This window comes from Anguilla anguilla, chromosome 1 (genome assembly GCF_013347855.1).
Source record: "Anguilla anguilla isolate fAngAng1 chromosome 1, fAngAng1.pri, whole genome shotgun sequence".
NCBI lineage: Eukaryota > Metazoa > Chordata > Actinopteri > Anguilliformes > Anguillidae > Anguilla > Anguilla anguilla.
Window position 1 is genome coordinate 54020112 of NC_049201.1, and position 22585 is coordinate 54042696.

Sequence of the window (22585 nt, forward strand, 5' to 3'; positions counted from 1 at the left end):
TCCCAAACTCACTGAAAATGCAAGGAAAATGTGTCCTTGTATTTCTATGAGCAGGCTGACAGCTCCCAAACCACCTGCATGCATGCACACACACATAACAATAGACACACATACATACACTGTATAAAATGTTGAACTATTTCCATTTAAATACATACGGATGAAATCTAACTAATCATCATTTGCTGTTTAAACTTAATTCTCTGATTTAGAACAAAACCATCACTCATGAAAAAATTTCCTTGAGTCACATAAAGTCCTTATATTGGTTGTCACGTGCTTTTGTTTTTGTGGAACTATACAGCTATTTTTCTTGCTTAGGTACTGTGTTTTCAAATAGATCTGCTCTTTCAGCAGCAAGAAAAGTACCATTATAAAGTTCAATGCAAGTGGTCATTTCCACAGCAAACTCCCCCATGGAGGGTGCTAATTCACACTTATCTCCATAACTATCTACATGAAGGCTATTGCTAAACCCAATGTATTACTGTAACACATAGTCTGTTCATAAGTGAAATTCAAAAATTGAAATTTCAGTCTCTCTCTTGGTACAATGTGTAGACCTCTGGGAAAGTGGGCAGGACTAAGTGGATTAGATGTATAACTTACAAAAAGAGTTGAGTAGACATTGACTCAGTTCTGACAATTCTCAAGTCAATGAGTGAGTTTGAAAGCTGAGCTGAGGTATTCAAAAATGATCATGGTATGTTAAATTTAAGAGAATAATCAAGTATTTTCACTCACACAAACACATACACTCACACTCATTCACACACAGCTTTGCACTTTATCTATAGCATATATGGCTATGTAGTTTGACTGATCTGTTTTGGTGGCTGCATCTTTCCCATTCAAGGTACAGTAAAACTATCCCCCAGATGAGGTCTGACTGCTCAGTCCTGGAGCCCTGAACGGAGACGAGAGACACTTAGCCATTCACAGCATACCCTGGCCTCTTTCATGAGCAGCCAGAGAGCACTTGGTTTCTGTAAACTGGCCATGTTGCGTTTACAAATCTGATTTGTGGGCATCCAAAAGATATTTCCTCTCCCAATTGAGATACAGTGTAAAACAGTGTTTTGCTCTTGCAGCTTGCACAGATGCCATCTGGATTAATTAGGCTGAGGCATGGCCACTTTAATAGAAATTACGTTGTACAATGATTGTGCTTTAGGCGACGTGGCCATTGTGTCCGTGGAGTTTATTCATATTTATAGAGTGGTGATTTATGGGTTAATATACTTTAGCAAAGATTCATGACACTTCATATTTCTAGAAGTCATTCACAGGAATCAATTATTTATTGATTAACCATTAGATTATGTTAATTATCTGCAGTCTCATATAATAATCATTAAACTACATTTCTTACAGTAGGACAGCAAACACAGGTGGTGCTTGGAACATATATCCTGTTCTACTCTTTTCCTGTGATTAGCTCAACATCCATAACAATGATCAGACTCACCACTCACAAATTTCATTGTATTTGTTACATCACATCCCTAGCAATCATTAAGACATAGAAATACACATTCTATTAACTAACAACATTGTGAGCTCTGTGTCCTTATAATGGGTGTTCTGACTCTCGATAGTTGAAGCTGAAATTTAATGTATTTTAAGAAGTCATGAAGGTATGTTTCAAATGACAATGCGCTATCCTCAGAGATGGAGTCAGTGTCTCATGAATATTCATAAACTGCAATATAGAATTTGAAACTCTTGTTGCCAACGCAGAACCTCATAAAGTAAGAAAGTTGAGAGGATAGGAAGAACGCCAGAGCTGGCCATCTGTTACTATAATGCATCTATGGTGGAAAGTTGCGAGTGAGCACCTGCTGCCGGCCCAGAGAGATATGGTGGTGGGTTTAACAGAGGCGTGTGTTGAAGAGACTAAATCTAAATCCTGCTCTCCCTCACTTCTCTGTCATACTGTTTCTTGTGACACCATTACAATGCCACTAAGTTAATGTGTTGTGGCTTTGCTATAACTTAAGGGGAAATGTAAGAGAAGAAAGTGGGAGACTTGAAACTCCCCAACATCACTGTGATGTTGGAATGCCATTCTGAGAATATTATTTTAATGTTGTGACCTTAATTTTATCCAGCCCCTCCTCCCCTCCAGCCCTTTTTAAATCCTCCATCCTCTCTCTCTCTTTCACCCCTCCCCACTAATGCATTTCTCCAATGTTTACCCTCACCTCCACATTACCTTGAGAGGAGTCCATGAATTCAAAAGATCACAGTGGGGTGGAGGCCATTCCATTTTCAGCCAAACTGCCGCATTCGGAAAACCTTTAAACTCAGCACTCATTGCTGGCTGCGCTACAGCAGCACCACATTCAATCTAAAGGCAACCGGTTTCCTAAACCTCCCACTGCCCCCCCCCCCCCCCCCCCCCCACCCTCCCCCCCAAAAAAGAAAAAGAAAAGAAAAAGCGCTCTCCCGCTCTTCCTCCTGTTCAGACTCCCAGCTGGCTCACAATGCCGTGCCCTCACTGCGCGAGGGAGGGACGTCTCGGGGAGAGCGCTTTGCGTTAATTGTCTCTGTTACCGTCACTCGGTGTGACGTTCCTCTAAATCGCGGCGAAATGCAATTAATAGGGAGCGCTGGGATATTAAAAGCCATATTTGTCACTGTCGGGATCGGCGGAGTCTTCTGATTGTGGGGCTGATTGGATGTCTCCCGCAAGAGACTCTGGTGTCACTCCCTCATCTCCCTCATCCGCCAAACCCGCACGACTCCGCTCGCTGCTCATGAAATAGATATAGTTTCCAGAGTTTTATATTTCATTATATATTTCTCTACTGCAGATAGAGGAAATTGTGCTGCTCCTTGTTTATTCACTTGAACACTGCAGCACTCTTTAATGTTGCTTATTTGGACTGACAGACACTTGCAAAAACTTGTGACCTTTAGCCTCAGCTGAAGCTCGAAGATGGTGCAATACTAAATTATCAAAATGACACAGAGGTTGGACGGCACTTCAAATTAACTTCAGGACTAGACAGCCATGGCTGAGGCGTCACTCACTAGGGGGGGAAGAACCCAGTAAAACTGCTTCATCTGTTGGATGCTGCTTACGTGCGGAGAAGGTGACCCTAGAAACGGTAGTGCCCCTCTGTCACTGACTCACTGAGTGACTGGTTTCTCAAGTAATGGGGAGGTCACAAGGTCAGATGTTTCTAGATTTATTCCTTTGTTTACAAAATTGTTTGCTTAGACAAGCAGCACAATTTCTAATGTGTGATTCACTCTGAAGCTCATACAACTCATACAACACATGGTTTTACTTCAGGGTCTGCAGTAGTCCTGAGGGATAACTTTGTGAAAATGCATGTTTGTGTGTGTGTGTGTGTTTTGGATGTGTGTATGTGTTTATGTCTGAATTTCTGTGTACTGTAAGTGTGTGCTTGTGCATGTGTCTTAATGTGTGGTGGGGGGCGTTTAATTGTGATAACATGTCATTTTAGGATGCATGTGAAGGGTGTGTAGCTAAGATGATTAGCTGATATCCTCTGTGATGGACTAAGAGATGACTCTGTGGAACATAGCACAGCATAAAGGAATCTTCCATTCCATAGACACCAGTGTAGTCTCTTTTGGGGTGAGTGTTCATATATGTGTGTGTTCTTCTGTGTGAATCCTTTTGTTGTTCAGAGTGTGTGGAATGGTTGCACTCCCAACCTTCCCTGCTCTGCTTTTACTGTGGATGTAATGTTGTGGCTCTCGGTTTTGGACCTATGGGCTGTGGACTCATATCACTGTCGGGGGACATTGTTGCTGCACTTCTGAGCAATAGATATGCTATAACAAGGTAATGGCAATACCAAAAATCTGTCTCCCTATTACAAATGGGTCTGACAGTAATTGCAACATGTTCATGTGGCTCTGAGTTATAAATTATTGTATGAGCCAAAACTATTTTCACCCTCCATAAATCTGGTCAATCTGCACAAGCCCTTGAGGAACGCTGAATTTCAGACGGTGCAGAATTGTGTTTACCGCACTTAATCTTTTGTTTCTTTTATTTTAGAAACGTCCCCCCTCGGAAAGACGGAGAGAATGTGGTGCAGACGGGAGCGTTAGATCACGCTGGCTCGCGGAGCCAGACGGAGACAGATGCAGACGAAGGGAAGAGAGGATCGTTTCAGACGATGAGCCGCAGAAAGTACCGCGTCTGTCTTTTTTATCCTCTCATGTTCTGTGCGTCGAGGTGCTCCTGGCAGGACACTGCAATGTATTGTGAATTCACACATTATCATAGCCACATTAGCACTGTCATTTACACTGTGTGAGGCAGCAGAGAGAGAGAGAGAGAGAGAGAGAGAGAGAGAGAGAGAGAGAGAGAGAGAGATATTTTGGCTTGGTTTCCAGCTGAGGCTGTAGTGAGCTGCGTGTGATAATATAATCCTCACACACCCGCTGATAGCTTCAGCATAATATGCACACTGCTCCAAAGCTAGTACTGAATCTGACCCCTTGTGCAGGCTGTCGCCCAGTGTCAGTTCCCATGCAATACCCATTCGATACGGAGGATGTTACCCTGGCGACAGCAGCCGATGAAAGGTGAGAAGTGGGCGGGGTGAAAACATAAGAACAGATTACCCAGATGAGCTTCAAATCAATTGTATCTTTACATGAGCATGTGATGCTGGAATGGACATAAACAAAGAAAAGATACACCATTTATTTAAGTAATATCTTCACATGCTGTCAGAAGAATTATCAGTCTGCTTTTCAAACAGTTTCAGACAGCGCCTGTCCTTACGTAAAAACCAAAAGACTCAGTCCTTTCCTATTAGCTCATGAGGGATACTGTTTAGCAGATACTGTTGATCTACTTATAAATGCACATTAGAAAGAGTGGACAATAAAAGCCCATTGTGAGTCCCTGAGAAAAAGCCACCTCATAGTTGTGTTGACTACACTGTTCATGTTCTCTAAAATCTATATCACTCTAGAGGACCTGAAACAGGCTGTTGTTAGATGGGGCCTCATTCTATGTCCAGATAAGCTACGGGAAACAAGGAATGGATGGATTCTAAAGGTGGCAGGGTTCCACGGGCATACATCTGAGCACTCTATAGCCAGCACAGAACTCTGTGGATCCAACACTAGGGGGCAACAGCGAGCTGTAGAAGTCTGCGGCAAATCAACAAGCCCTTATCTCCAACTGGGCTGCCAGGGTCTCATAAATTATTGAGACATATTCGTGACTCTCTTACTTACTAATTTGTAGCTGCTTACATTTTCTAAAATGTCAGATGCTGCTTTTGCGTCCCCTTACGTTAAATCCGGGACACTTCTTTAACCCACAATTTTATAAACTTCTGTGTGTTTTTGTGTGTGTGCATGTGTGTGTGTTTGTGTGCGTGTGTGCGTGTTTGTGTGTATGTGCGCGTGTGCGCGTGTTTGTGTGTGTGCGTGTGCATGTGTGCCTGCATTTCTGTTTGTGCTTAAGATGTGAGATGTATGTGTGTGTGTATGTGAGACAGCGAGGGCATGGTAGCAGAACCTATAGGGAGAAATGAAAGAAAGGTCAAACAAGTATTGTTGTTTTCATGAATTCTTCTGTTCGTCCTCCTTTAGGGGTCCCATACCAATGGGAATTCAAACAGTTTTGGTATTCTGTTCACAACGGAACAAGTTAAAACAAAGAGAGAGAGGGGAAAAGTGATAGAGAGAAAGAAAGGGAGAGGAGAAGATGAATGTTTGCAAGTTTGCAGGCCCTTAGATTCATGATGTGGATAGTTTCAGTGTGTCTCATGCACTAAACAGACTGCTATATCCTAAGCAGAGGCTGTGGGGAAGGAGAGAGGAGGAACAAAAGGACAGGGAGAAAGAGTGAGACAGGGAGTGTGTGCGTGAGAGAGAGAGAGAGAGAGAGAGAGAGAGAGAGAGAGAAGATATAGAGAGTAGATTACTCAGTGCTCACTTCAGTGCTATTCTTCATTTTAAGCAGCTTGTTGACCTTTCCAGTCAGGCCTGCAGGTGTAGCTTAGCTTTGGCAATGGTGCCCACAGTAATTTAGGTGGGAATTCGAGCACGACACAGGAGCACATGGTATATGTTTCTGGCTCAGGGCGCGTAAAGAGAGGACACCAACCTGCCTTCTCACATGAGCATCTTTTACCTGGGGAGAAAGGGTCAAACACAAAGATTTACTGTGTTATCATTTCTGCTGTTATCAGAACGTACACCACCAGAAGAACACTGCAGCTTTGGGCTACACTGCTTTTTCAGAAGATTCATCAATGGTGTGCGGTCACTAACAAAATACTGAACGAAAAAAACAAACAACAAAACCAAACAAACACTGGTCAAGTACTTGTAGTTTTCCTGGTTATTTGTGCTGGTGTAGCTTGTTGTTAGCCTATAAAAATGTGACAGAAAACCACAAGGACCCCGATTTAAGTCGGCGAGCCTGACAAAAGCTCTGGAGTACAAAAGGAGTATAAAGAGCCAGCCTAGTTCTTGGTCTGCAGTAGGAAAGGATACATTGTGCTGGACGGGTTCCAGATCAACAGTCAGTCAGCCTGGTTCCACGGTACAGTGGGAATGAAGCATCATCAGACCGCCTGGTTCCAGCTCTATAGTGGTAAAGGAGTAACACATCACTGCTTCCTATCAGTATCTAAAGAGCTTGTCACCCTATTCACATCTTAAAGATTGTGGGCGGCTGAGCTGCCATTGAATTCTCTCCTGCCCTTAAAGAAAAAGTTCACCCTCGTCACCGAACCCCCTCAATAGGGAGCAGATGTTTCTGCTCCTCCCCAGGAAATCATCCTCTCTTTGACAACGGATTGTGGCGGGTGCTCTTTATTACAGCGCACAGAAAAGCAGCTCCTTAAACGGGCGCAATTCAGAGGGAAATATAGGCTGATATTCACACTTTCAATTTAGCAGGAGTGGTTCTGAAATAATTACATGGAGCGTTTCGCTCTTCTCCTCACGCTGTGCAAATCTCATGCTGGAGACCCGGTCCCCTTTTGTGCTGCCATTTCCTTCATTGAGAACCGCTTGTGGCTTTACCGTAGTGGCACTTGATGCCACTCCTCCACCACAAAGACAGAACGTTTCAAACTCCACCAGTTAAATCCAAAAAAAGGATGTAGTAAAATCATACATATAACAATGGATATTTTAGATATTACAGTTGACCAGAATGCTTATTTTTTTGTATTATTGGATTATTCAACATTTCAAGATTAAAACTCAAAGAAGGATATACAGTGAGCTCCATATCGTTTGGGTCAAAGACATTTAAAAATTTTTTATTTATTTTAGGTTTGCAATAAAAGCAATTCATGTGTACTTAAAGTGCAGAATCTCAGCTTTTATTAAACTGTATTTTTTATTAATTTTGGTTTCACCATTTAGAAATTACAGCACTTTAGTACATTGCCACCCCCCCCCCCCCCTTCCCATTTCAGGGCACCATGATGTTTAGGACAAATGGCTTCACCACTGTTTCTGATTAGTCAAGTGTGTTCAATTGCTGCATACTCCAGGTATAAGAGAACATTCAGTATCTAGTCTTGATTCTAGGCTTTTGATTGCCATTGAAGTCTGTTATTGGTGTTTGTCAACATGAGTACCAGAGTTGGGCCAATGAAAGTCTAGAAAGCCATTATAAGACTGAGAAATAAGAAAAACAATCAGAGACACAGGCCAAACCTCAGGCTTACCAACTGTTTGGATCATCATTAAAAAGACTGAGAGCACTGGTGTAATCACAAAAGGTTTGCCAGGCCAAAAAACGTCTACAGTTGATGACCGAAGAATTATCACCATAATGAAGAAAAACCCTGAAACACCTGTCCAACACATTAGAAACACTCTTCAGGAGGCTGGCATGGATGTGTCAGTGACTATCATCTGCGGAAGACTTCTCAAATAGAACTACAGAAGCTACTTGGCAAACAAATAGTTATCTGTAAAAACAGGATGACCAGGTTACAGTTTGCTAAGAAGTACCTAAAAGAGCCTGCAGCTTTCTAGAGAAAGGTGTTGCGGACAGATGAGACCAAGATTCACTTGTATCAGAGTGATGTCAAGAGCAAAGTGTTGCGGCCAAAAAGAACCGCACCTAAATCCGAAGAATAAATAAATAAATGAATAAATAACAGCACCATCTGAGAATGCTCTCTGAGTCCTAAGACAAGTAACTAAGATCTTATTTATGCACTATATGGGTTTCTCCAGAAATGCTATCGACATATAACAACAAAGATGCAGAGAAATACAAAAATGGGTAATTAGTGAAACTATGGCATAGAGAATATTCTTCAGTATATATTTTTGTTAATAACACTCAATACCTTCCTACTGTAGCACATAAACGGAAACATAACAAAGAAGCCACGGGATTCCATGCCTTAATGACTCAAGAGCTGCTCTGGTGTGAAGAAAACACCAAAAATGTCCCTTCTGTCAATATCATTGGTGCCGGGAAAGAGAAATGTTTGGAAACAAGCGATGCATCTGCTGTTGAAACTATATTTATCCCTGCCACTGTAAGCGAAAAGCTCAAGCCATTCAGTTCAGTTCTTAAGACTTGGCAGATCGGTGCATACCCCCAAGCAGTGTGTTAGAGCTATGATAAAATAAAATAAAAACAACAACTGCAGTTTACTTTGCTGCAGAGTGAATGTGAAGCATGTACCATGGGGGAAATGAGTATTTTGTGTATACTCATATATATGTTAGCTCCTCAATCTTTGGGACAAATGTATTTATTTATTTATTTATTTATTTATTTATTTAGCTGTGTACTCCACAATTTTTAATTATACAAAAATATTATACAATAACAACATTCACCTGTGGTTAAAGTGCAGATTCTCAGTTTTAATTTATGGGTATTTAAAAAAAATTTTTTTTAATTTTTTAAAACTTTTGGTTTTGCCACATAGAACTTACAGCACTTTTTATCATTGTCTTGCTGTAGGATGAATCACCATCCAATGAGTTTTGTGCCATTTGGTTTGATTTGAGCAGATGTTTCTGCACACTTCTGAATTCATTCTGCTGTTGCTATCAACGTCTATATCATCAATGAAGACAAGTGAACCAGTACCTGTGGCAGCCATACATGCCAAACCATGTTTCACAGATGAGGGAGGTTGCTGAACATTCCTGCTTCTTAGCAATGTATCAAACAGTTGATTTTGACACACCAAATGCTTTGGGTATGTTTCAGATTTGTTCTGATTTTTCATCCACTTGATGACCTGCTTTAGTGGCTCTGACACTTCTTTGGTACTCATGTTGAGAGATAACAGCAGCTGACCCTTAATGCAAATTCCACACCTGGAATCAACTGTTGACCTTTTGTTAGCTTTCTTGTGTGCATGATCTATTGATGCAACAACACTCAGCTGAACAAGAAACAGCTGTGCAGCCAATTTTCTAATTACATTTGGTCCCCCAAAATAGGGGCACTATGTATAAAAATGGCTGCAATACCTATATGCTTCAACCTACATTAATGTAAATACCCTTAAATTTAAGTTTGCACTTTAACCTCATATTCATTGCTTAATTTCAAATCTAAGTACCACTACTCTGTACTACTGCCGGGGTACAGAGCCAAAGCAATAGAAATTGTGTCTATGTCCATTTATTCAAGGATGGCATGGTTTGCGTATGTGTGTGTGTGTGTGTGTGTGTGTGTATAGGGCCTCATTCATGGGATAGAATTACAGGACATTTCTTTCACTTTGAATTTTTCCTTCAAATCCCAACCATTGCTAATACTCAAGGTAATTCCCAAAAGCCTTGTAAGTAAAGTTGTAGTATTTTTTGATTGATTTTACAGCAGGCAGTGCCTTAAATGATGTACTTAACTCTCGCTGACATAAGCTACATTCACTTAGGGAAAGACTCTTTGAAATATTATATTATATGCCATATCCTACATCCACTGAGAAACTGGGCCTTGGCAGTTAAATCAGTTTTGAAAATATTAGGCAAAGTTTGATTTCTTGAATACATCTTTCATGCTTGGTAATGTGCATGCAGCATATTTTCTAAATACTGCAGAAAAAGATCATCACCGAAGAAAAAACTGTCCCTCCAACTGACATAACAAAGTGTGGAAAATCCTTGTACAATACTGACTATAATCCCACCTGGGCATTATACATACACAAGGCATTCTTTACACCTCTGATAATTTGAAATATTTACCAGAAAAGGACTTCTTTATCTTTGAAATAAATTAATGCCTCTTATTGGTAACAACTCTTATTGTTAGTCAGAAGGTAATTATACTGTTTTGTATAATACTATGTTAAAAGTTACAAATTATTTTTAACAGTGAAAGATCTTAAAGAACTACAATTGAAACCTGAGATCAATTGAGATTGCTATGAGTCCCAGAGATCACCCAGTCAGCTCATTTAGAAGAGTTCCATTTCAGACTTGGCATTTCTTTTCCATTGTGCCATTTGACGGTGGTCTCCTAAGAATACTATCAATCTCAGACAACTATATTGCTTACAAGATGGATACTATTTAATGTTTTTTCAAACTCACTTGCTTTTGCGAATGTAAGTTATGCTTCTACACTGCCAATTCATTTTAAATGTATAGCCAGAAATGCCACTGCTGTCAAATAAACTTTTGAAGCATAAATAAATTATCTAACTTGCATCATTTTGTAATTTGGCAGCAGTAGCATTGCAAGGATCTCTTCATTTAAGCCCAGAAACAGACAGACAAAATGAAGACGATCTCCACGCCACTCTGTCTTGGATAAAGTAAAGTCTTATTTACCATCTTTGTTGCAGTTTTCAATACAGTGTGATTCGTCAAATACAATTCGTAACTATTTTAGAATCTTATAAAATAATTTCTCCTTTAAAAGCAAATAAATAAATAAAAACAAAAAAGGAAAAAAATACGAAGCTATGATTGCTGTTTACTTCTATTTGGAAGAGCGAAACAGATTTCAAAGGGTGCCCTTCTCATTAGCATAGAAATGAATATGATGACAGATAATGAATCTCTGCCTCTCAATGCTTCACAGCAAAAACAGAAAGATCAACCAAAGGAAAAAAGAAAGAAACATTTCCACATAAGAGAGGCTGAGCAGACTATTAGCATACAGAGAGCAGATTCTTTGAAAATCACGTCGGATGTCTCCTCAGCCAGAGCGGAGGGCAGACAAGGTCACATTCCCCTTAAAGAAAAGCTTATCTCCTCTGTATTTTCACCCTAACGCAATTGCTGAAATTCCCATTTATTTTATTTATCCACGTTTTTTTTTTCTCTATTCGCAGTGTTGTCCTCTAAAATTAAATGTCACATTTGGTTGGTTGTCAAAAATAAACGTGCTTTTTCACATTAACACTCTCCGTGAAAAATTTTGAAAAAAAAAAAATGAAACAACAAAATCAAAAATCATCCAATTTGTTATATCCAATCTGGTAAAACTGCACACTAAAATGAGATGGGGGAAGAAAAAAAACCCTGGGTTTCTCCAAATGCGTTTTTTTTTTTTTTTTTAACCGGAGTTCTGAGACGCTTGACATCTCCCCGTTATGTTTTAAATTCAGTCATGTTTGTTTCCACTCTCAGCATGCCACTCAGCTTCAGAAGTTATTAATGGCTGCTGTCAGAAGGTGAGGGGTAATGCAGGAGAAAGAATCTTTCTGTTTTAATATGTTCAAAGTGCGGAAGAAGTGCTTTTATACCCTATGGGTCTCTGAGTGTTGGGTTGTTTAAAGGAAGAGTGGGCTGCAATGATTAGGTTGAGGATAATTTGTATTTATTCGTAGGTATTGTATGGTACACCCTTGTTGAAGCCTTTATAACATAAATTCAGCTGTCCTGGCCACTCCGCTGTAATGCTTCTCTAACCCCTGATCCACCCTGCCGCTCTGACCACTGCTCCACACTGCTTCTATAATCACTACTCCACCCTGCTGCTCTGACCACTGCTCCACACTGCTTCTATAACCACTGCTTCACCCTGCTGCTCTGACCACTGCTCCACCCTGCCGCTCTGACCACTGTTCCACACTGCTTCTACAATCACTGCTCCACCCTGCTGCTCTGACCACTGCTCCGCCCTGCTTCTATAACCACTGCTCCACCCTTCTGCTCTGACCACTGCTCCACCCTGCCGCTCCGACCACTGCTCCACCCTGCTTCTATAACCACTGCTCCACACTGCTAGTGTGACCTCTGCTCCACACTACTGCTCTGACCACTGCTCAACACTGCTGCCCTAAACACTGCTCCACACTGGTGCTTGGAACACTCCTACAGACTGCTGGCCTAACCACTGCATCATACTGAAGCCTTGATCACTGCTCTCCCTTGCTGCTCTCACGGCTGCTCCAGAATGCTGCTCACCACTGCTGTTGCCTTCAGTATGAGTGTGTTCTATCAGTGTGATTGCTGGCTCCTGAAAGACATGTGGAGCAGCTCCATCATCCTAGCTGAGTGAAGGATAGCAGACCATGTGGGAGCCCCCACCATGTATGGCAGCAGGCAGGGGGGACAAGGGGCAAGGGGGCTCTCGCAGGATGGAGCGGGTTGTGGAGAGCCGTAATGGTGGTGAGAGATGTGATCTCAAATGGGGTCCATTTACCCCATCACAGTGAATATTATATATGGCATGTCAGATTTACATCCCGAGGAAACGGGGCCGCGCTCGCACCAGCGCTTGATCAAACACCCTGTTTTTACTGTCTGCTCAGCGCGGGGTCCCCTGCACTCTGCTAACTGTGATCTATAGACTCCCCGTTTCTCTTTATCATAATCTACCCATGTGTGTCGAGGTCTGGCCATCCGTGGGAAATGGCCTACAGCGTCCGCGCCGGCATAACGCACTATAACACTCAATCAGGGCCTCCTGCGAACAGATTTAAATAGAGGTGGGGTGGGGGCGGAGGTAGCAACACAGCAGTGAGAAGAAAAGAATAAAGACCTGGATGAACTGGGATAAGTACATATGGGTAAATGGTAATGAACATAATATGATGGAAATAATAATAATAATAATAATAATAATAATAATGAGCATATTTCATATAATGCAAAAATAAAAGTCCATGACCATAGCAGTGATTAGAAACACTCAAAATAAAATTTAAATTTTGCACAAAATCAAAAAAATGTACAGATTAGATTTAAATAGATATAAAAATCTATAAAAATGAATTCCGAGGTACTGCTCAGTTATTTAATGTGAAAATAGAAGTGCAGTAGGTAGGGGGAAAAAATCAGATGTACGTGCCTCAGTAGCGTCCTCTATCCACCGAGCCCAGTAGCTGCAGCTCCCGCCATATTGTCACAAAGCAGCAATTTACTCCCTCTGCAAACTCTATCAAATATGAAGCAGTTTTTTGTTTTATGCATATGCTCCCAGCATATCAGGGAAATTTCAAATTAGAGTTTTACGATAACTGTAAGATTAATATAAATAAACTGTGACAATAAAAACGCACACAGGGGAAATGGTTATGTCTACAGTTGTTAACAATGCTTTGAGCAACGTGAATAATTTACATAACATGTCATATTTTTCCATAAAGAGCCTCCCTCCTCTCCCATCAATAAATTATTCCAAATATAAAACAGCTGACACCACCAGAGAAGGAATAAGTAGGGAACACTAATGACTCCTTTTTTTCAAGATGTTACAGTTGGAACTCTCAAGCTTTCGCATTTTGAATTTATGTGCGTTGGGAGTTGCTTTTGCCTAATGTCCCTCCCTGCAAAGACTTTCAAAAAAAAAAAAAAACTGCGACAGAAAACTATTTGCAGACATCTGCAGAGATGCAGGTTTCTCTGAGGCGGCTGTGTGCTGAGCCTCACCCCCCTCACACACACCCCTCGCTGCGTTCGTGTGGCAGATGTCTTTGATGCCACCTTTGGAGTTGCTCCTCTGCTGAAGTGTCAGGTGTCACGAAACGGCCAGGAGGCCCTAATGGCTCCGGCGCCGCTGCACTCCACCGGCAGCGCAGTGTTTGCCCAATCGTTCAGTTTTATTACAGCGTCCGATATAACCTTTTAAAATGAGATGAAATCACCCGACCACATGTGGTGCAGACAGTTCCCCCTTGCGCTGCTCATTGTGCATGGAAATACATCTTGAAAGGTGAAATTTGAAGAGCAGGCATGCTTGGGATATTTTTAGGAGGAGGGAAGGAGGTTTCCAAAGATGTGAAGACAACAATGACACCAGAGACCACAGTGGGATGCTGGGTATTTTTTTTTTATAAACACACTGGCTTGGCATGGAAAACACCTGTATATAATTTCAAGACCAGGTGTTCAGCGCCAGTCAATGAGTCGTCGGTCAACTGCAAGGTCATCAAATGCAAGAGAAAGAAAATCAAACAGTTGATAAAGTGAATATCTACTTGGGAATAAATGTCTGACAATTATATCTTATACCTTTAATCCAGCATGACCTAAAGTTTGCAAAACAGCATCAAAAATGTACACACACCTTTTAGTAAAATGGATGACTATGCAAGAATTGTCTGCTTTGCAAAATAAAATATTGTGTGATATTATAACGCAAATTTTGAAAGAGCACTCAGATATCTATGCATGTTGGAAATAATTAAAGCAGAACTATTTCCATAAATAGCCAGAAACCAAACTAATAATTAAATAAAACTCATAAGTTCCAAATATGTGAATTCCCTTCACAATACACAGTGAGAAATGTGTAATTATGAAATTATATTTGCAGTTTAATAATAAATGTTATGAATGACAGGAAAATATGAACACTGTATTTTTGTATTTTGCTGCTCTTCTCTCAATTTTTCTTTAAAATCTGGCATAACCACGACACTACCAAAACCAGGCTATCCTACCAAACTGTTCAACCAGTGACCAGGAGGGCAGCTGCAACATAGGGGGGCGACATAGCTCAGGAGGTAAGACGATTGTCTGGCAGTCGGAGGGTTGGCAGTTCAAACCCCGCCCTGGGTGTGTCGAAGTGTCCTTGAGCAAGACACCTAACCCCTAATCTGCCCTGGCGAATGAGAGGCATCAATTGTAAAGCGCTTTGGATAAAAGCGCTATATAAATGCAGTCCATTTACCATTTACCATGCAACACAAAAGCCGTGTGGCAGGTGTGTGTGTGTAAGTGCAAGCGCTTCATACTTACTCACACTGTTGAGCACAAACACAGAAAATAATATTACAGTGTCCATAAAGCAAGGACATTTATCTTCTTATACTAATACTAATACTCAGAGAAAAAGACAAGAATTTATATACATAATTATTCACACTCCTGATTTAGTACTTTGTGCACCCACCCATCACAGGGATAATACCCTGAGCCAAGTGAACACATTGAGAATTTGTTGAAAACTATGATTCCTGAATCCAGGTTTATTAAGTTATAAAACAAATGCCTGTTTGTTTTATTTTTGACTGACAAGTAAACATAAGAAAATGTTCCACTTATGTTTACTTGTGTAGTGTTTAAAAAAAAAATTAAAAATTAAATCAGTGATTGCTGAACTCTTCAAACGGTCTTTGTGAACTGTCTTTTACGTTGCTTTTATTTTGTGGGATATTAGTTATTTAAGCCTCTGGCTGACCCCCATCCTTCTTTTTTATTTTCTTTCTCAATTCTGGTTTACTTTTACTCTCTTTCCATAGCCTTCAATTATTTTTGGTTCTGATCCCATATAATGGGTGATATACAGTATTGCTTAGGTGCAGCATCCCTAAGGGAAACAAAGTTTTTTTCAGTGTTGTATTGTAAACTTTAACAATCAATAATATTATTCCTTACGGAGCCCCTAAAGGGACATAGGTGAGAAAAAAAGAAGAAAAAAAAACTTTCGTGAGGCCTCGCAAACAATTATATATAAATAACAGCACATATGTACTTCCAGGTTATTGTCACGGTGTCATAATTTCCTGGGAAACTGTAAACATGAAGGAGCAGCTGCTTGTGTTTTGCTTTCAACTTATGTAATTTATGTAACTTATGTATATTATGGCTGTAAATATAAAGATGTTAGCTGTCAGTCTATTATGAATACACAGCCTACGCTCCATCATTCATCTGCCACACTCATAATAAAAACTTAGATAAATATGTATTTATTTACTTTTGTGCGCATATTAGCAAGCAGGAGCTAGTTAGACTATTCTGAATATGTATAGCCTGGCTACACTCAGTAATTCCTCTGTTACACACAGGAGTACATAAATCCATAACATGTTTATTTACTCCTGTGTATGTGTTAGTTAGCGAGAGTGATAGCTAGCTAGACTATGATAGCCTACACACAGTGCCTGCATTTAGTGAAAGATGGTACCTAACTATCTATCTCTTGATTACCACCAATCTATATCTATATATCTATATATCTATCTATCTATCTATCTCCCTAGCTAGCTACTAATCTAAAAGCTAGGTAGCTATATCTTACTCTCGCTGATATATGCACGTGAGTGAATATAAATGCATATTCCTAGCTATAGCTTTTGTCAGGGTTGACAGGGTTGCCAGACTGGGGAATTTACACCTAAATAAAGGGGATATTAAAAATGAGTAGGGAAAGTTTTACAATAAAAACGTGTGGGGGTCAACGACAGATGGGGGAATTTAAAAGGAGGTATAGGGGACAAATTGTGAAATTTGTATGTGTGTCAAGTAAGGGTGGAGGGAGATGCTACTATTTGTAATTGTATCTGTATTTGTTCAAACAACTAAATTATTTGTATTTGTATTCGGATTAAAAATGGACACGGCTAAAATCAAAAGTAGGCAGGATTTACCCCAAAAATAAATGAAAGGTAATTTGCTTTTTAAAGCTGGGTTTAACTATTACCTGTATGTTATATAGACATAACTGGCTTTTATAACACTGTGGTAAACAAACAGTTTCAAACATAGACAAATGTTTTTTATAAATCAAAATATAGTTACTGATCCTTACTCTGAACTGTATAGTACAAACTTCATGAACTCCACTAGCACCCCTATATAAGGGACACTGAAGCCAATTATAAATTGAAAAAATGATTTTATAATTCAAAAATTCATAATCTTCATTATGAACTACTGTAGGCTATGCTATGAACTCCTATTGAAATAAAAGACTACAGAATGCAAGGCTTTTTTTGTGTTTTGTTAATACTTTTTCTCCCCTCTTTAGCCCCACTTTACCTGTATGTTCGTGAGCTTGGATAAATTAAAGAAAAAATCAGAAAGCTTCCCTGGGTGGAATACATCTTCAGCTATTATGCGCTTACTTAAACTTCCCCAATTTGCATGTTGGGAAGACAAGCTCCGGCACATTAGCTGGGAGCAGTCTAGAGCAATGGGGAGACAGAACATCCCCTGCTATACTAAAAAGTTGCTTAAAGGAAACACTCGTTTGGGGGCAGGTCAAACATTTTAGAGCCACGTGAGGCAGTGTTGGGTGTGTCACTACAGCGTCCACAATTATTCATCCTCCCATTAAAGGCTTTATCAACTTCAGAACACGATTGTAGTGATTGAATATTGTGTGATTATATGTGCAAACTTAGTTTCTATATATATATATATATATAGACACACACACTTACATACTTTTTATGTGGTATGACTGACAGCGCACAAACATGTTTCAGAATGTCTGGAATGAATACATGTAGGAGAGAGGAGCTGTGATCCGTGAACAAACTGGACTGTGTCTGGCTGAAATTTAAAATGATGGAAGATGTTTGCACAGGTTCAAAGTCGTGGCCTCAGAAGGCCTTAATAACACAAAAGATCAAATTATCTTCCCTTTCACAGCCAAACTGAGACAAGAGTCAGTCACAGCCAGGAACCACTCTGCACCTGACTCCATACAATCACAAAGCACACCGTCCCTGTCTTTGAATAAATAAGATAGCAAAGGGCTACATTTTTCTTTTTAATTGCACATCATTTTAGATGTGGAAATGTGTGAAAAGGAAAACATGTCTACATTTTCAGATGTCTTGTTTAAAATAAAGGATGACTCACTCTGGGAATGGATTGAGTCAGACCACACATTTGAACAGGTCAGTATAAAGCTCATAAACGTAAATGCCCTGACGGTCACATCATTTACAATCTTTATGTCAATCTTAAAACAGCTGTGCAGCTAAGAGTGTAATTATATCATTACCTGGCTACAAAATTGTCTCTGAGCCTATTTCCGGTGTTGATAATCGATTTACCCGCACCAAATTAAGGCATGAAAGAGATTTGTCCTCTTGAGCAACAAGGGACAGGATTCAGACTATTTTCTTGGTTAGAAATATCAATAAGAATCATCCTATAAAAAGTGTCTCTTTCTCCATTACTCCTTCAGATTGTAAACCAATCAACTTTGAGCCGTGTAACCTTATGGTTTTTACTCAAGACACCCACGCATGCTTGTGTCTAAGTGACTGTGCTTTCTTTAATCTCTCCCCAGCCTTTGTCAGTCCGGGGGGTTATCCAGCTCTCTAAGGATTTTTAAGGCTCTCAGGTCCAGATTTACTAGACATGCGCAGCAGGGAATTTCTACTTACATGGAAAATATTTTCATGTGAGGATATTTGCTACACATAATAATGACACTGTCATGTATTACACATAAGATGTGCCTTTTTGCTCACTAAATCTATATCCTTAATTACGAACGAGATTTATCAAAACAGATACAATTAAGACATTTGAAAACCAGGCATGAAGTGGTGTGATCCAAGAGGATATTCTATAGCTAAATGTCTTTGAAAATTTGAGAAGGAACTGAATACATATGCAGGTTTACTAGTTGTGGAACAATTGTTTTGCTCAGTGAAATAAAAGAAAGGTAGCCTAGTCATATCATATTTATTTCTTTAATTATTGCTGTGTTTACTTCATTTGAAGCACTATGAACATCAGGCACATGCGGGGGTGGGATTAAGGGGGAGGGGGGTCTGGCCATGGGTGCCTGAGCATCTGTGCCTTTAATATTTTCTGTACACTAGGTTTTTCTAGTTTGGTGTGCCATTTTCTCACTTTCAGCATCTGCCCCTCAAAATGTTTCTGCACGACCCTGATGAATATCCAAGATAAAATTACACGTGCACACCAAAATTAGTCACTCATTCATCAACTGAATAAGTAACTCATATATTACGAGAAAACAAATATACAGCATAAGCAGAGGTGGAAAATCCAGGTTCAGAAAGTAAAAATCCTCTCCAGAATTTTGTTCCAATTGCCAGGATTTGCTAATTACAGGACCACAATTCTAAAGCCAGCAGGTAGAACTAATCAGCTAGTTGAGTTTGAGGATGGAAACAACATGGCAGGTGTTTTACTTTTTGACCCTTGTACTCTCCACCTCTGAATATAAGTAAATATGTATTATTTCTTCTTTTTTGTATATTTGTGTCAACCTAAAATATGTGTACAAGAAGTTTCAACCCAAGCTATTTTCAGATGCATGGTTTGTGTGACTTGGATCACCCACCACCAAGGGTGCTACTTTACTTGGAATATTGGGGGGTTGAAATACATAAACCTGAGAACTGCAACCCTGTGTGGGGGAAGAGAACTTTTTTTAAAAGAACAGCTGTTTGATCATGAAACAATCATTTCTGGTGAATTTGAAGGGGAAAACACTTTAGAATAATGATCAGTGTATCCCAATCACAACATAAAATCCCATCTTCAGTATATGAAAGTAGTTCTCTATGCTATATTATTGGGGTGGGGGATGGGGGTTATTTGGCCTGTTTTGTCATATTGGGTGGTTATAACCCCCCATCTCCCCATAAATCCCCACCCACAAATGCTAGCAGGCAGAATCTCATTGAATATTTCTAACGAGAGCCACTAGAAGCATGAAGACAATCATTTTGAGCACATGTGAGCAAGGCAGAGTGCATTTATCAAAAAGCTCATTGGCAAGGATACACGGAATGGATATACTCCTAAACAGAAGAGGGGACAGTGAGTGAATCAGTTCTGAACTGAAAGAAATGAGGGAACACATTTACGAAAGACTTACCTGGGAATGAACTAATCAGTAAACATTACTCAAGTGACTCCTGCCAGCTGTTCGGATGCCCGTGGCTGGTCTCCTCTGTCCCTGCTCTGCATGTGCATGGCCTGTGACTGAGGAGAACCGCATATTGCCGTCACTCTCCCAAGCCGGTAGCAGGGTCCATATGTAAGCATGCTTGTACATAGTTTGTGAATTGGACATTAAAATTTAAGGTGGATTCAGAGATGCCAAAATTATTTTATTAATTAATTAAATAAGTAAATAAACAAACAAAAAAAATTTGCTTTCAGCTGGACCAAATCGCATTCCACTGCCGAGGGAGATATGTGCTACTCTCCACAATTTGTGATTGGAGTCAAGACATTTTGCTCGCAACTTCGCCTGGGTCTCATAGCAAAAACGACGGTGTCTGCATCCTATCGACTGTCGTTAGCCCATATCTGTAAATAAAACCAATAGCTATGCTCACTGCTTCATTATGATGATGTTGTGTTTTATTTTCAACCTGCATTGTGCTTCACTGTCCCTACTTTACTTTTCAATGCTCTCTCTCTACATTATTTAGATGACAGGCAGCACACATCTATGTATTTGGAGGGTGGAGCTTCGGAGGAAGAGCTAAGGTGAGGGGGTGGAATGTTTAAAAAAAAATTTAAAAAAAAAAACTTACAAATTGCACCTTTACCTGAATCAACTGAGTCCATGATGGGAACTAAAATCCCCACCACTTGCGTGCCTAAATCCCTTTTTAATTACCAGCACAATGTCACGCAGTATAATGGGGCCCTGTATTTAAAAGGTTATTTAAAAGTTAGTTTGAATACTTTAAAAGTTTGGTTTGAGGAGCTCTATTCATTCCAAATTCTAATGAAATAATAGTGCAGAAACAATGGCAGTTCAGCCAACCATATTTCATATACTGCATACTACATAGCGAAATTGATTAACTAAAATGCTGTATGCTTTTTAACCTCTTCACAAAAAGTCTAACTAGGGACAGCTGAAAATTAGCAGTAGATGTAAACTGTATGCACAGCACGTAAGTTCCATGTTTTAATTGACCAATGAATTGCGTTGTCCGAATTAATTTTTTTAAAACTGAACTTTATGTTTAATTAAATATGAAAAACGTTTATTACTGTGCCATGAAATGCAAAGCCCTACACACAGGTTTGTATGCGTGAGTGACTAATTATACATATGAAGACAAAGAAATAACTTTTTTCTGTTAGGGAAAAAGTAAAAAAAAAAAAAAAAAAAAAAAAATTAAAAAAATGAGCAACAGCTACTTATGTATTTGGCTAGCTGCAGCTGCTGTTGCCCTGACACTGCGACAATCATATTCAACACAATCGAACCCTGTCCACCTGAAACTGCCTTCAGTTCAAGCACTGGGGAGTTAATTACAGGGGATGATTCACAGTAGATTGTGATTGGTGATAATCAGAGAACGGTGAAATAATGGTATAAACAGGGCACAAGATTGGCACCATTCCCACAAGCAAAAGAACGCAAAGTATGGACACCCATCGGCTGTGCACCAACAATTATCAGCTAATTATCAGTTTATGTAGTGTGAGATCTTTTAGTAAGGGCAGGTCAGTTGGTTTCAAACATTTTCATTCACAGTTTTGAAACAATGGAATTATGTTTGCGACCCAAAGTACAAATAGTTAGTCATGGGAGAAGTACAATAGTTGGTGGATGACTGTTATCTAGATATGGATTTTAATCAAGTACATTTTTAGGAAATCATATCTCTGCGTCCAATAATGCTTCCCATTGACAAACGTCATTCATCAGAATTTTTACATGACACCATCTGACAGGCAGTAGTGACAAAGATATAATGTTGGAATACTAGGACATTTAACACTGGTGCCTGAGAGAGTGGGCAGCAGTCACTGTAAACCTAGCCTCATAGCAAAAAAAGACCCAACTGATTGGCTTAAACTGTGTTGTTTGATGCTGTTTTGTCCAGGCCTTGAAATCCTGCCTCAAAGACTTCAATCAAATTTTTGGTCACTTTTATAAAATAATTAACCAAACTAAATGCTCATTCATTCAGCATAATTAAGGCAATTACTATGACTTAAAAAAAAAAAAAAAGAAAAAAACATATGACATAGTGCCATTACCTTGACTTCACAGTGACACTGACATTAATTGAAAAAAACCTAATAATCTGTAGCGAGCTGGGCAATGACCGTTTCTTCTGTTGCAATGTTTCTTGAAATTTCCTGTTCTGTTCTGCACCGTTGGTTTTGAGTCGTGGGTGCTTGTCATCTGACTTAATGTCTCGTCATGTTTTTTCAGTTTTATAAGCTTCCGTTGCTGAAAGTTTCACCAGCATTCACACGTTTTGCTTACTGGTCAGGATTATAGACTGGCCTGTATTCAATCAACATTTGTCCATAACGCTGATATACGAGTAAATGCAAATGCTATGCCTTTTCTTCACAATCTCGGTTAGGCAACTGCATTTTAATTGCATTAAACTGTGTTTGTGCGGGAAAAAAAGTTCTCGCTGACGGTTGTTACTCAAATTTACGGATGCTGATTGAATCCCAGCCATATCAAGCC